The sequence below is a fragment of the Erinaceus europaeus genome, chromosome 16 (assembly GCF_950295315.1).
Source record: "Erinaceus europaeus chromosome 16, mEriEur2.1, whole genome shotgun sequence".
NCBI lineage: Eukaryota > Metazoa > Chordata > Mammalia > Eulipotyphla > Erinaceidae > Erinaceus > Erinaceus europaeus.
The window spans coordinates 26,220,437-26,234,000 of record NC_080177.1 but is presented as its reverse complement, the minus strand read 5'-3'; the positions used below and the strand labels follow the sequence as shown (position 1 = coordinate 26,234,000).

Below are 13,564 nucleotides of genomic sequence, written 5' to 3'. Positions count from 1 at the left end.
GATCCTGTTCTTTAATGCATTTAGCTACTCTGAGTCTTTTTACAGGTGACTTTAGGCCATTCACATTTAAGGTGATTATTGATATATTTGGTTTACTTATGTTCATTCTGATTTTTGTTTTGAGTTTATTTTAAATTGTTGAGTATTTGCCCATTTGTTTCTATCTAACCTACTGTGTGGATGAGTTTCTGTAGTGAATTTCTCACTGATTTTTCTTGTGTTTTCTGTAAATCTTTGTTTCCTGTTTTGTGTAATAACTAGCATTGTGTATCTAGAAAAGTCTTTTTAAGTTGATCTTGATTAACAAACATTTGATAGGGCTTCTTTGTATTTTAATTCCCTCCTCTATTTGCTTGTTGTTCTTTCCTGTTTTATTGTGTTTTTGGTTCTAGTCTACTGCTGTTCCCCTCACTGAGAACATGTGTTCCTTTGTTTCCTCCTTTCCTGTAAGACTCCAGTCAGTATTTTTTTGTAAGGTGGGGTTGATTGTGGCAGATTCCTTTAGTTTTTGAATATTTGGGAATGACCTTTATTTCTCCTTGATATCCTTCATACTTGAAGGATAATTTTGTGGATACAAAATTTGTGGTTGAAATTCCCTCTTTATTGCCTTGAATATGTCATTCCACTCTCCTAGCCTCTAGGGTTTGTGAAGAAAAATGTGATGTGAGTCTGATACTTCTCCCTTTGTATGTAACTTTGTTCCTTTCCCTAGCAGCCTGCAAAATTTTCTTCTTATTGTTGAGTTTTAATAATTTTACGTTAATGTGCCTTGATGTTGGTTGTTTTGGATTTGTGAACCTGGGTGATCAATCTGCCTCCAAAATAGGTATATTCTGAGGATTGCCTAGGTGAGGGAAATTTTCATCTAAAATTTCCCTGAAAATTACACCTGGACCTTTGACCCAGTCTTCTCCCTCAGGTATCCCTATAACTCGTATATTCGACCTTTTTATGGAATCTGCAATTTGACAGATAGTAGCTTCTTTTTTTCTAAACCTTTCCTCTCCCTCATCTTTGAATTGAAAGAGTGGGCTAATTGTGTCTTCCTGATTGGAAATTCTTCCTTCCGCATGTGTGAGTCTATTTCTTAAGCTTTCTACCTGAGATTGAACTGCACTAAAAGTGTCTTTCAGTCCTTGAAGTCTGTTTGAAATTTTTTCTTCGTGTTGTTGAACTGCTTGGTGAACTCTGCTTTGAGTTCTTTCATACTTTGTAGCTTCTTATCAAATTCCCAAGTAAAATGCTTTCCTTTCTTGCTCATATTCTTGTAGAGTTCTTATAAGCTTTCTGTAGTCTGTCTCTGATAGACTGTGCATCTGGAATTTCTTGACTTTGTCTGATTTACTTCTCTTTGTATGATGTAGCATGTTGTTTAATTGTCTACCTCTGCTCTGGCATGTATAGTGCTGGTTATTGTTGGCCAGCAGGTGGTGCTGTTGTGGTCTTTGCTTTCCACTTATTTGAATCTGTGCAGGAGCGTGGGGAAAGGAGTGTTTTGGGCTGTCTTGTGGGCTGAGTTTTGTCTTTGTCTTATATTCAGACTGAGAAAAAACAAAAGTGAACACTCACAAAATAATAATAATAATGATAAAGATAATAATAATAAAAACCCTGAGTAAAATATTGAGAGGTTTTAAGCTCCAATTTCTTTTCTTCTGGGGAGTCTGATAACTGTTTTACTGTCCAAGATGACAAGGGCTGGTGCCAAGCACCTTCAGCCTTGAGCTCTCGTTTCGACCTAGCATGTCTTCCAGCTCACTCCCATTTCCCCAACCATGCACACTGGCACCCACCTGAGGCTGTGGATTTTTTTCAGCTGTAGATTATGTGTCCAATTCAATCTCTTGTTGTATATAATAGTGTCAGGGAAAGCGAAGGTCTGATTGCAGCTACTCCATAAACCACACCTCCCAGAAGTCCCTAGAGAGAGATTTCTAGGTAAAACTTTTTAAAGGAAAGAAATGTGTACTGTATGAAAAACAATGTAATTTTTCAGTTATCAGGGAAGGTATTTTATTCTGACCCAACATCCTATTATTCATTCATATGCCTCTCATGAATGAGGTCCCAACTTTCATTCCCAGCATTACATATGCCACAGTGCTACTCTGGCATCTTCCTGTCTGTTTATATATTTGTTTACCTACCTGTCTACCTGTTAGGAAATAAAATAAATCTTTAAAAATTATTTTTCAATAGTTGTCATTTTTTCTTTCCAGACTCTATACATAAGTCTTACTATTTGTTCCATCAATTAATACACACTGCAGTTCTAAATGAACTTCAGTTTGCTTATGTTGCAACATTGAGTATGATGTATGTTGAAGAAAATTTTTTTTTTTTACAAAAATCTCACTTAAGGAAGTCACTGGTGGTATTATCAATAGATAATTTGTTAGCGCATGCACCCTGCCATGCATAAGACCCTTTGCTTGACACCACATGGGAACTCCATGAATAATACTATGAATAGTAGGGTGGTGCTTTGATGTGTCACTTTTTCCTCTTGCTTTTTATTTTTCTCTCTCTCCTGTCCTCCCCCTTTTAGTATATAAAATTACAATTGTGTTGGGAGGTGGTTCAGTGTTATTTTACATATATGAGGCTCTCAGTACATTCCCAGAGTATGACAAGGAAAGAGTAAAACTAAGTGGAACCCAGGCTATCTGATTATTATTTATGTTCAAAGATGTTGGGATAGATTAGCAGGTATGGAATTTCTGTGGACAGAGAAATAAAACTGGAGACTGGATGGTAGCACACTTGGTTAAGCACACGTTGCAGTGGTGAAGGACCCAGGTTCAAGCGCCCAGTCCCTACCTGTAGGAAAAAAACTTCATGAATAGTGAAACAGGTCTGCAGGTGTCTCTGTCTCTCACCCTATCTTCCTTTTCCTCTCTATTGCTGGCTGTCTCTAGCCATTAAATAAATAAAGGCAATAACAATTAAAAAATAGAAATAAAACTGAATTGCATGTGTGTAAGAGAGGGAGAACAAGAGAGAAATGAATATTTAGAAAAGTGAGTTGTAATGTCTCAGAGGAGAAAACACAAAACTAGAAATGACCATGTATACTTTAATCTGTGAGGAGTTAGAGAAATAACATTATAGGCCCTCTATAAGTTATATAAACTTTAAAAAACACCATAAGATTTTGATTCCACTGTAGTAAAACTAGTATTTGACCTTAAATGAACTAAGGCAGTTACATTGTGTGAATAAGATGAAGAAGGAAAACCTTGGGAGAAAACTAAGATGAGAAGATTGCGAATCACTAAAGACTTTCTAAGCTATCAACGCCAACTATTTATCTATTGTTGTAATGAGAGCAAGTGGGAATAGTGGCAAGACTGGAGAAGGTAAGACCCAGAGAGCTCTCTCCTTTGAGCAGCTACTCTAAGAATACTTGTTTCTACAATAATTCTATAGATGTTAACTATAAGACCAAGTAGAAAAACTTGGCATTCATTTTTGCTGATGAATATGCTTAAGGTTGTGTTTGAATTAATGATTTAAATGAATTTTAAATTTTAAAGTAAGTAATTTGAGTGTGTTAATACCTTATCTTCTGTTTCTTGTGTTTTAATATTGTTTTTATCTGATTATATATGACTTCTTAGTTTGAGTTGTGATTTAAGACCTTGCCTTGCTTTAGTTATGTTCTCTTTGTGGCACAGAGAAAAATGTTGCTAAATTTAACTGGTATTATGACCTCGTTAAAAATTTATCTAGAGCTGGTGAAATAACTCATTGGAATAGTGTGCTGCTTTGCCGTGTGCTTGACTCTAGTTTAAACCTGATCCACACAACATTGAAGAAAGCTTCGGTGCTGTGGTCTCTCTCTCTCCCTTGTCTCTATATAAAAATAAAGATCAATAAAATTTATCTAATGTGATATGTAATTTTATAGGCAGTCAATATGTAATTTTATAAGAAGTCAATTTTAGCTTGGTTTAATTGATTTTTATTTTCTTTAAGTGGAGGGGTGCATGCTATTTAAATTATAAAAATAATTTATACTGTTTCTTCTAGACAAATGAGTATTCTACATTAAAATGATACTTTATATAATAAGCTTATTTTTGTTATATTCTGCTGTGTTCTCTATAGAGATGATTCTCAACAATATTTCCAAATCTCTATTGCTTATATGTTGAAAGTGAGAGATAAAACATAATACCATATTTATACTTTTCACTTCTTGTTGCTTATGTATAAACCATTCCAGATAAATAGCTACTTGAACTTTGATTATTATAAGCTGTTTAAGAATCAAAAAAAGGGGAAAATAACATAAGAATTGGAAGGACTAATAGAAATTGGACACTTAGTTTGTATTATACATGGTTGCTAACTGTGTGTCTGGTTTAAATGAGTGTATCTTTTTTTTTTTTGGTTTTAGCTACTTTTGATTTTACTTAATGTGCAAATTTACACAGTGGAATAGCTATTATTTAATGAACATTGCAACTTTTTTCCTACATTCTCCAAATCATTATATGGGAAGGGGGCAGAATGGTTTAGAGTATAGTTGTTGACTTGTGGGCACATATTCACATCTCCCTGTGATGGGCATCTATAAAAAATTTTCATCCCTAACATATCTTTTTCCACCATGATGCATCAGGATTCATTTTATTTTATTTTATTTTTAATTGATAAATTAATTTTGTGATGCTATGGATTTTTACTAGGGATTTAATAATGATTAACAAGATTGTAGGATAACAGGGATACAATTTCATACAATTCCCACCATCAGAGTTCCATATCCCAACCCCTTTGTTGGAAGGTTCCCTATTCTTTATCCCTCTGGGATTATGGACCAAAGATCTTTATGGGGTGCAGAAGGTGGAAGGTCTGGCTTCTGTAGTTGTTTCTCCACTGGACATGGATGTTGGCAGGTCGACCTATACCCTCAGCCTGTTTCTTTTAAACTTAAAAAAAAATATTTATTTGTTATTGGATAGAGAGAGAAATTGAGAGGGCAGGGGGAGAGAGACAGAGAGACCCTGCAGCCTTATTTCATCACTCATGAAGCTTCCCCCTGTTGATGGGGACCAAGGGCTTGAACCCAGGTCCTTGTGCATTGTAATGTGTGCGCTTAACTAGGTACACCACCACCTGCTCCACCTGATGCCTCCCCTCCCAAACTGTTTCTATCTTTCTCTAGTGGGATAGGGCTCTGGGGAGGTGAGGTTCCAGGACACATTGACGAAGTCATCCATCCAGGGGATTCAGGATGTTGTCATGGTAGCGTCTGTGCTATGAACTTGTTTTTTAAAATTTACTTATTGGTTTAATAATGATCAACAAAACCATATTATAAGAGGGGTACACTACCATACAGTTTCTACCATCAGAGTCCCATATCCCATCCTTTCCATTGGAAGCTTTCCTATTCTTTAACCCTCTGGAAGCATGGATCCAAGATAATTACGGGGTGCAGAAGGTCTGGCTTCTGTAATTGCTTCTCTGCTAGACAGGGACATTGACAGGTGGATCTATACTCCTAGCTTGTTTCTGTTGTTCCCTAGTGGGGCAGGGAACCTGGAGAGGTGGGGTTCTGGGACACATTGGTGAGGTCATCTGCCCAGGGAAATCAGGTTCACATAATGGTAGCATCTGCAACTTGGTGGCTGAAAAGCACTAAGATATAAAGTAGGAGGCTGGGCGGTCAGCACTGTGTTAAGTGCACATAGAGTGAAGCACAAGGACCTGCACAACAATCCCTGCCTCCCCACCTGTAAGGGCATAACTTCACAAGTGGTGAAGCTGGTCTGCAGGTGTCTATCTTTCTCCTTCTCTCTCAATTTCTTCCCTATCAAAAAAAAAAAAAATGGCCACAGGAGCAGTGGATTCATAGTGCAGGCAGAGTCTCAGTGATAACCCTGGAGGAAAAAAAAATAGATACAAAGCAGAACAAATTGTTTAATAATCAGGAACCTAAAGGTAAGAATATAGCAGATGAGATTTGGGTTCTTCATTTTGGAAAAAACTAGTAGGTCTATTTTAGATGTATTCCAAGGAGCCCATGAATTTACCAATTTTTACCAAGGAGCCCAATAGCTAGCATGTAAGCAAGATAAGTCAGAAAGAGAATCTTCTTCTTCTAGCGTTTGCCCTTCTTCCGTAGCCAGTCAACAGCGTCAGGTTGAGCCTGATGTAAAGTTTCGAGACCTCCTTTGAATCTGGAGAGGTGGCAGTCATTGACTATGTGGGTCATAGTCTGTCTGTAGCCGCAGGGGCAGTTCCTGTCGTCTCTGGCTCCCCAGCGATGGAACATAGCGGCACACTGGCCATGGCCTGATCGATAGCGATTGAGGAGGGCCCAATCATAACGTGCTAGGTCAAAGCCGGGTTGACGCTTGCAGGGGTCTGTGATGAGGTGATTGTTCTTTACCTCAGCTGACTGCCAACTCTGTTTCCAAGAGTCTGGAACAGAGAAGTTCATTGTAGGCGTAGGGGACCAGATTGGATGACGAGACGTCAAGCGTTGGACAGGGTGGGCGAAGATATCCGCGTATATTGGCAGGTCCAGTCAAGCGTAGACATGGGAACTGAACTTACTCTTCCAGTAGCCCCTGTAGACCTCACAAAATCTTAAGAGACATTTTCCTTCTGTTTTTTCTTTTCTTCAAGTTTATGTGTTTCATTTTTCCACGTTCCACATATGAGTGAAACCATCCAGTAATTGCCTTTCATCTTTTTATTTATTTTGCTTAGCATTTCCATCCATTTTGTCCTAAAGGACACAATATCATCTGATGGCAGAATATTGTTCCATGCAGTATATATCACATAACTTCCTTGTTTATTCATCTACTCATAGGCATTTAAGTTGTGTCTATTCATTGACTATTGTGAATAAAGCAACTATGAACATATGGGAGCATATATCCCTTTAAGTTAATCTTTTCATGTCCTTTGGATAAATGCCTAAGTGGTATTGCTGGATCATAAGGTATTTCCATTTTTATTTATTTAAGAACTCTCTATACAGTTTTCCAAATGTGCAACACTAGCTTGCATTCCCACAACAGTGTAACAGAGTCCCTTTTCTCCACAACTTCTCCAACTTTTGTCATTTTCTGTTTTGTTGATAAAGGCCATTCTTCCTGTGTGAAGTGGAATCTCAGTTTTAATTTGCAATCCTCTAATGATAATGAAGTATTTCTTCTTATGTCTGAGGGCCAAGTACATCTTTTTTTAGAAGACTGTATTCAGTTCCTTTGCCCACTTTTTTATTGCTTTTTTAAAAAATTTTTTATTTAAGAAAGGATTAATGAACAAAAACATAAGGTAGGAGGGGTACAACTCCACACAATTCCCACCACCCAATCTCCATAACCCACCCCCTCCCATGATAGCTTTCCCATTCTCTAGCCCTCTGGGAGCATGGACCTAGGGTTGTTGAGGGTTGCAGAAGGTAGAAGGTCTGGCTTCTGTAATTGCTTCACCGCTGAACATGGGCGTTGACTGGTCGGTCCATACTCCCAGTCTGCCTCTCTCTTTCCCTAGTAAGGTGTGTCTCTGGGGAAGCAGAGCTCCAGGACACATTGGTGGGGTCTTCAATCCAGGGAAGCCTGGCCAGCATCCTGGTGGCATCTGGAACCTGGTGATTGAAAAGAGAGTTAACCATACGAAGCCAAACAATTTGTTGAGCAATCATGGATCCCAAGCTTGGAATAGTCGAGAGGAAGTGTTAGGGAGGTACTCACTGCAAACTCTAGTGTACTTCTGCTTTCAGGTATATATTTTGCAGTAGTTTATGGATACGTGTGAACATAAGCTCTCTCTCACAGAAACTGGTGTATATCTAGGTTATGGGACTTTGTTAGAAAGTGAACTACCTGAGATGAAATTAGAGTGTACTATAAAAGGAAAGGTCTCACCCGAGTAATGAAGCTGAAGGGTTGTCATTCCACTCGTGAAGTCTCTGGACACAGTCTGAGGTGAAGCATGTGGAGGTGGCAATCGTTGCGTTGGTTAGGTTGTGATCGGCGGATGCAATATTATTTGGTTTGGATTGGGAGACGCATACGGGAGAGTGGGCCCTATCCAAGGGTTCCAGGACTGGGGGAAGTAGGGGCTCTATAGTGGAGATGTGAGGTTCCTGCTGTCTTAGGGTTCAAAAAGACAATCGATAGTTAATGTTATCATCACATTATTTGGTAATTGGGTTAACTTTGAAAAGTCCTTTTGTTATGGTTTGCTGTACAGTATCCAGTATCTTGTATATAGCTGTGCTGTTGGATGCTTCTAATCTACTTGGCCTAGGCTTTTGAGAGAATCCGCATATCAAATACACAGCCTATATATTAAAAAGATTCAGTTTGTGTTTTGAAAAACTTTGAGACATACAATTGATTTTCCCCCTCTCATATTAATCAACTACTGATTTATATGTCTACATTTTGCTAGACATATAAACACCATTCCCACCACCAAAGGACTGTGACCCATCCCTCCCACCCACTCCCACCCCCCACTGTCCCAGGAAGCTGCATGTCTACCCCTCACCACAGGGTTTTTACTTTGGTGCCCTACTTACAATTTGATCAGGTCCTGCTTTTAGTTTCCCTTTCAGATCTTCTTCCTCAACTTCTGTTGATGAGTGGGATCGTCCCATACTCATCTTTATCTTTCTGACTTAGTTCACTTAACATAATTCCTTTTAGCTCTGTCCAAGATGGGTCAGAGAAGGTGGGTTCATTGTTCTTGATAGCTGCATAGTATTCCATTGTGTATATATACCACAGCTTTCTCAGCCACTCATCTGTTGTTGGGCACCTGGGTTGCTTCCAGGTTTTATTTATTGCTTTTTTAAAATAACATTATCTTTACTAATGACTTTTACTTTATAAATATTTTATTTATTTACTTATTGGGTGAAGACAGAGAGAAACTCAAGCAGAAGAGGGATAAAGAAGAACGAGAGAAAAGAGAGACAACTACATCACTGCTTCACTGCTTATGAAGCTTCTACCTACAGGTGGGGACTGGCAGCTTGAATGTGGGTCCTTGCTCACTATAACCTGTGCTCAAACTAGAGTGCCACCACCCTGCCCCAACAGTAGATTTAATGTACTCAACTGGCAAATAGCAAAAAAGGTAATATAGCCTATTTGTAGTTATTGTGATGCCTTTGTATGTCTTGAACTAAATTTTAAAAGCTTATTTATTATAATAGGGGTTGTTTTATGTCATTACTAAGATTTTAAAGTATAAATATAGCCATAGTAATTTCTTATAACATTTTAATCAGCTCATCTTTTTTTTGTATTATATTACTTGTATGTATATTCTTGCTATACTTCATCTATAATCCCCTAGCTGGAGTTTTGTTTTTTTAATTTTATACATCATTAATGCTTGATAATGGTCATGTTTATGAACAAGGATAAAATTGGACAAAAATATTTTTATTTTCTTGTAAATTCTTAGACATGAAATTAATTTGCCATTATATACTTATTTACAAATTTTAACACATTACATGGAAACTATTCTTTTTATGGTTCTAAAATACAGCCTTAGTCCCCTGAGCATACTTGTCTTCACACTACAACCTCATTGAACGGTATTTTGGTCCCTTGGATCATGGCATTAAATATGAACGAAAGACAAGATTGCTGTCTGGAAAGCAATCATATCTAAATATAACCTGTACTTATCTTCTGGTGTTAAGACAGGTTGCTATGGTGAATTGAGTTTCTTAAAAATGCCAGTCAGCAGAGGATAAACAGTGGTTTTTGAAGTGGTTATTTTCCATAGAACTCAACATTCTCATAATGCATTTTCATTTAAATGAATTTAATGCTTTTATGCTCTATTCATTAAAGTTTTGGATATGTTTGGAACTTTAATATTTCTTAAGCAAAATAATAGAGTATTTGTATTTTAGTCTTTGTCACTCTGTGAGAATTTTCCTTTGATGTAGAAATGCATTTTCCCATAGCAGCATTTTAAGTATTATCATTCCTTCATTTTGTTAAGCATTCACTAGCCCTGCTAAATCTAAGACAACTATAAAAGTTACTTTGAAATAATATCTCTAACTGTAATTTTTTATCATTTTTAATTAAATTCATGTTTGGATTACATATTTATGAGTTAATAAAATGTTTATTGGCAGAGTATAGTTTAGTGTAAACTGTTGCTACGATGTTATGGTATAGTGTCTTATGTCAGCACTGTAAATTCAGACACATATTTCATTTTTAGAAGTTTCCCTCACTTCTATTATTTCAGCATTCCTAAGAATATTCTAAATTAATTGTGTATTCCTTTTTTTTTTTTTAGAATTTATTTAATGAAAAAACACTAGTAGATTTGTGAACAAATCTTTAAAAATTAGTTTTAATAAGCGCTGTTCTTGGAACAAAGGAGCAAGTAATTCAAGAGAGACAACATTTGAATTTTCTTCCCAAGTCATATATAATCAATACACTATGATGACTTTTAATGAAATAAGTGATGCATCAGTTTAATTAGTCGATTCTTTAATTTTCAGGACACAGAAAACTAAACCAAATTATCTTAGCACAACAGAGGTAGTAGCTTGTCCATGGGTGAATTTCTAGATTCAGTCCCAGCACCATGAGTTGTGGAGTGGTACTATCTAATTAGGCAGTTCTCTTTCTGTGCCCCACCTCTTACCCCTCTCTCTCCCTCTTCAAAAGTAAAAAAAAAAAAATGGATGAGAAAATTGGCCTGGGATGGTGCTATAACACTTACATGAGACTCTGGGATTTAACTGGTTTATGCTAGTATGGAAAACTTAGAAAATCTAGAACTAATTCAAAAGCCATTATCAGATATTGGGATGAACCTCCAGTAACAGAATTAGGGAGTTTGTACATCTAGGTTTTGTTGTTGTTTTGTTTTGTTTGTTCTCACCCTTTGCCATCATCTTTTCTGTTCTTCTTTGACATTAACCTCACATAAAGCACTCAGGCTTTCTCTACAACCAGAAAAACAAAAACAAAAAAGAGAAAAACCTGCTTAAGCCCATTTTCTTCCTTCTAGTTCTAGGGTCTCTCCTTTATATTTTGTTCCAAAATGTAAAAATCTCATGGAAGAAGTGTTCTGACTTTGTTCATATAGCCATGTAACTACATTATAGCCAATCTTTGTGACTAGGGATATAGGCTATCTTGATTGGTCAGCCTTTGGGTAGGTTCCTATTGCCAGAACAGTGCAATATCCTTCCTAAATAATGGAGAATATTTTTCTAGAAAAGAGTTTACTTACTTAGAATATATATATGTAAGGTTTAATACTAACAGCTATGGTAAAGAACTTTAAAATTCAGTTGTTAATGATTGCTCCCTACTTGCTGACATTATTGACACTGCTGATATATGCTGACATTACACGTAAATGCAGAATGACTATATATATTCATAATTCTAAAATTACTCAGATGAATATACTACATTAATAACAACTGTTCATATAGCAGATGAATAAACATGGTTTGTTTTGTTTTCTTTTTAGTGCCGGCACCCAGGATTTCTTTTAAAAAGATTATTTATGATACTAACCTGGCAGGAGAGATAACATGATCGCGAAGGTGGTTTTCCCAGGGTGAGGCTTATCCATTGCACTTCGGATGTGCTGTCCCCTGTGATTTCCCCAAATGTGGGAAACTCGACTGCATGATTTGTGGTAGTGGGGGACTATATTTAAGCTCTTCCCTGAAAAAAAAAAAAAGATCATTACATATTTATTTGGGAGGAAGAGACCATGACAACATCACTGTAGTATTTGCACTGCCAGAGATCTAACTCAGGACTTTATTCTTTCAAGTTCTGTGCTCTACACTACCTCACCACCCCTGCCATACAATAGTTTGTTTATTCCATAATTTCTTTTTCCTTAAAAATTGGGGCCTTTGCAGATATAATTTTTTAAAGGAGTTGAAGATTCTTATCTACCATTTCTTTATAATACCATAGCTGAGGAATATAATTATAGACAGACAGACAGATAGATGCAATTGTTTAATGGGAGCAGTGATGATACATTTCAATCAGAGGGATCTTGAGAATGAAGTCTTTAACAGAGTTAGGAGGAAAGGGGAGGAGTGAGGAAAGGAGAAAGGCAAGAAGTGGGAAGAAAAAAATTGATTATGAGAAATAGTGGCAAATTCATGAAACGTTGCTTTGATTAGGAAGATATGTTGTTTTCATATTAGTCAGGTAATCTAGGGGGTTAAAACTAATGATTCTTCTTCTTCTAGCATTTGCCCTTCTTCCGTAGCCAGTCAACAGCATCAGGTTGAGCCTGATGTAAAGTTTCGAGACCTCCTTTGAATCTGGAGAGGTGGCAGTCGTTGACTATGTGGGTCATAGTCTGTCTGGAGCCGCAGGGGCAGTTCGGGTCGTCTCTGGCTCCCCAGCGATGGAACATAGCGGCGCACCGGCCATGGCCTGTTCGATAGCGATTGAGGAGGGCCTAACTAATGATTAAAACAAATTTTTAAAAACATTTATTTATTCACTAATGTTATAGAAACAGAGAAAGGACCACAGCATCATTCTGGCACCTGCAGTGCCAGGGATCAAACTCAGGACCTCATGCTTACAGACTCATCCTTCCTGAACCACTAAAGAAAAGTTTTGATATCCACATATTGTATTTATTCAGAAAACATTTATATTTAACACTGGTGGTGAAAGTATACAAATATATAATTGCATGTGTATAGCTATGTAAAAGAATCACTGACTTAAAACACATTTATTATCTCACCATTTATATGAGTCATGATTTTGTCCACAGTTTAATTAAATCTTTCCCTTGGGGTCTCCCCAGATAACAATCTGGTGTTGGCAGAACTGCAGTTTCAACTGGAGGCTAAGCTGGGAAAGAATTGTGCCAAACTCACTAAGGTTGTTGGCAGAATTCAAATCCTTTAGGTTGTGTAACTAAATACCCTACTGAGTATTGTCTAGTTCCCATGTGCAATTCACAGTCATATAGTTTTGTCTAATCTTAAATGTGATAGACTGCCATTTTTTCTATATTCTATTAATTAAAAGCAAATAGCAGATTCTTCCTATCCACATGGGATGTGATTAATGAGAGTGAATACTGGAAGATTGAAATGATACTGTGTCACCATAGGGTCGGCCACACTTTATATGAAATTTTCTTTCTTAGGGTTTTGGGCAGTAGCACAGCAGGTTAAGCCATGTGGTGCTGAGCACAGGGAACGACGTAAGGATCCCGGTTTGAGCCCCTATCCAGTAACAACAAGGGCAACAAAAATGGCCACAGGAGCAATGGATACATAGTGCAGGCACTGAGCCCCAGCGATAACCCTGGAGGCAAACAAAGAAAAAAAAAGTTCTCTTTCTTACATGAGAATCAGATTCAATTATTTTTATTCTATTTAGAGCTATTGAAACTGAACTAATTAAGCTATAATTTATCCTACTTGATAGAGCCACATAGTTATGGACAACTTAACAACTAGGTATTGCACTTTTTTTTATTCTGAGTCTCAGTTTTTACTTTATTTTAATTTATTTGCAGTTTTATTGAGGTGTGG

The 13,564-nt window shown here is 37.1% G+C and overlaps 1 protein-coding gene and 1 non-coding gene across 12 annotated transcripts in view; both read left to right on the top strand.

Annotated features, from left to right (window-relative positions):
• Positions 1-13,564, top strand: part of GPHN (gephyrin) — a 411,021-nt gene that overhangs the window by 66,609 nt on the left and 330,848 nt on the right. The window lies entirely within an intron of this gene.
• On the top strand, positions 11,545-11,708 carry LOC132533681 (U1 spliceosomal RNA). The gene has a single exon (XR_009545531.1). It is a non-coding gene; the product is annotated as a U1 spliceosomal RNA (small nuclear RNA).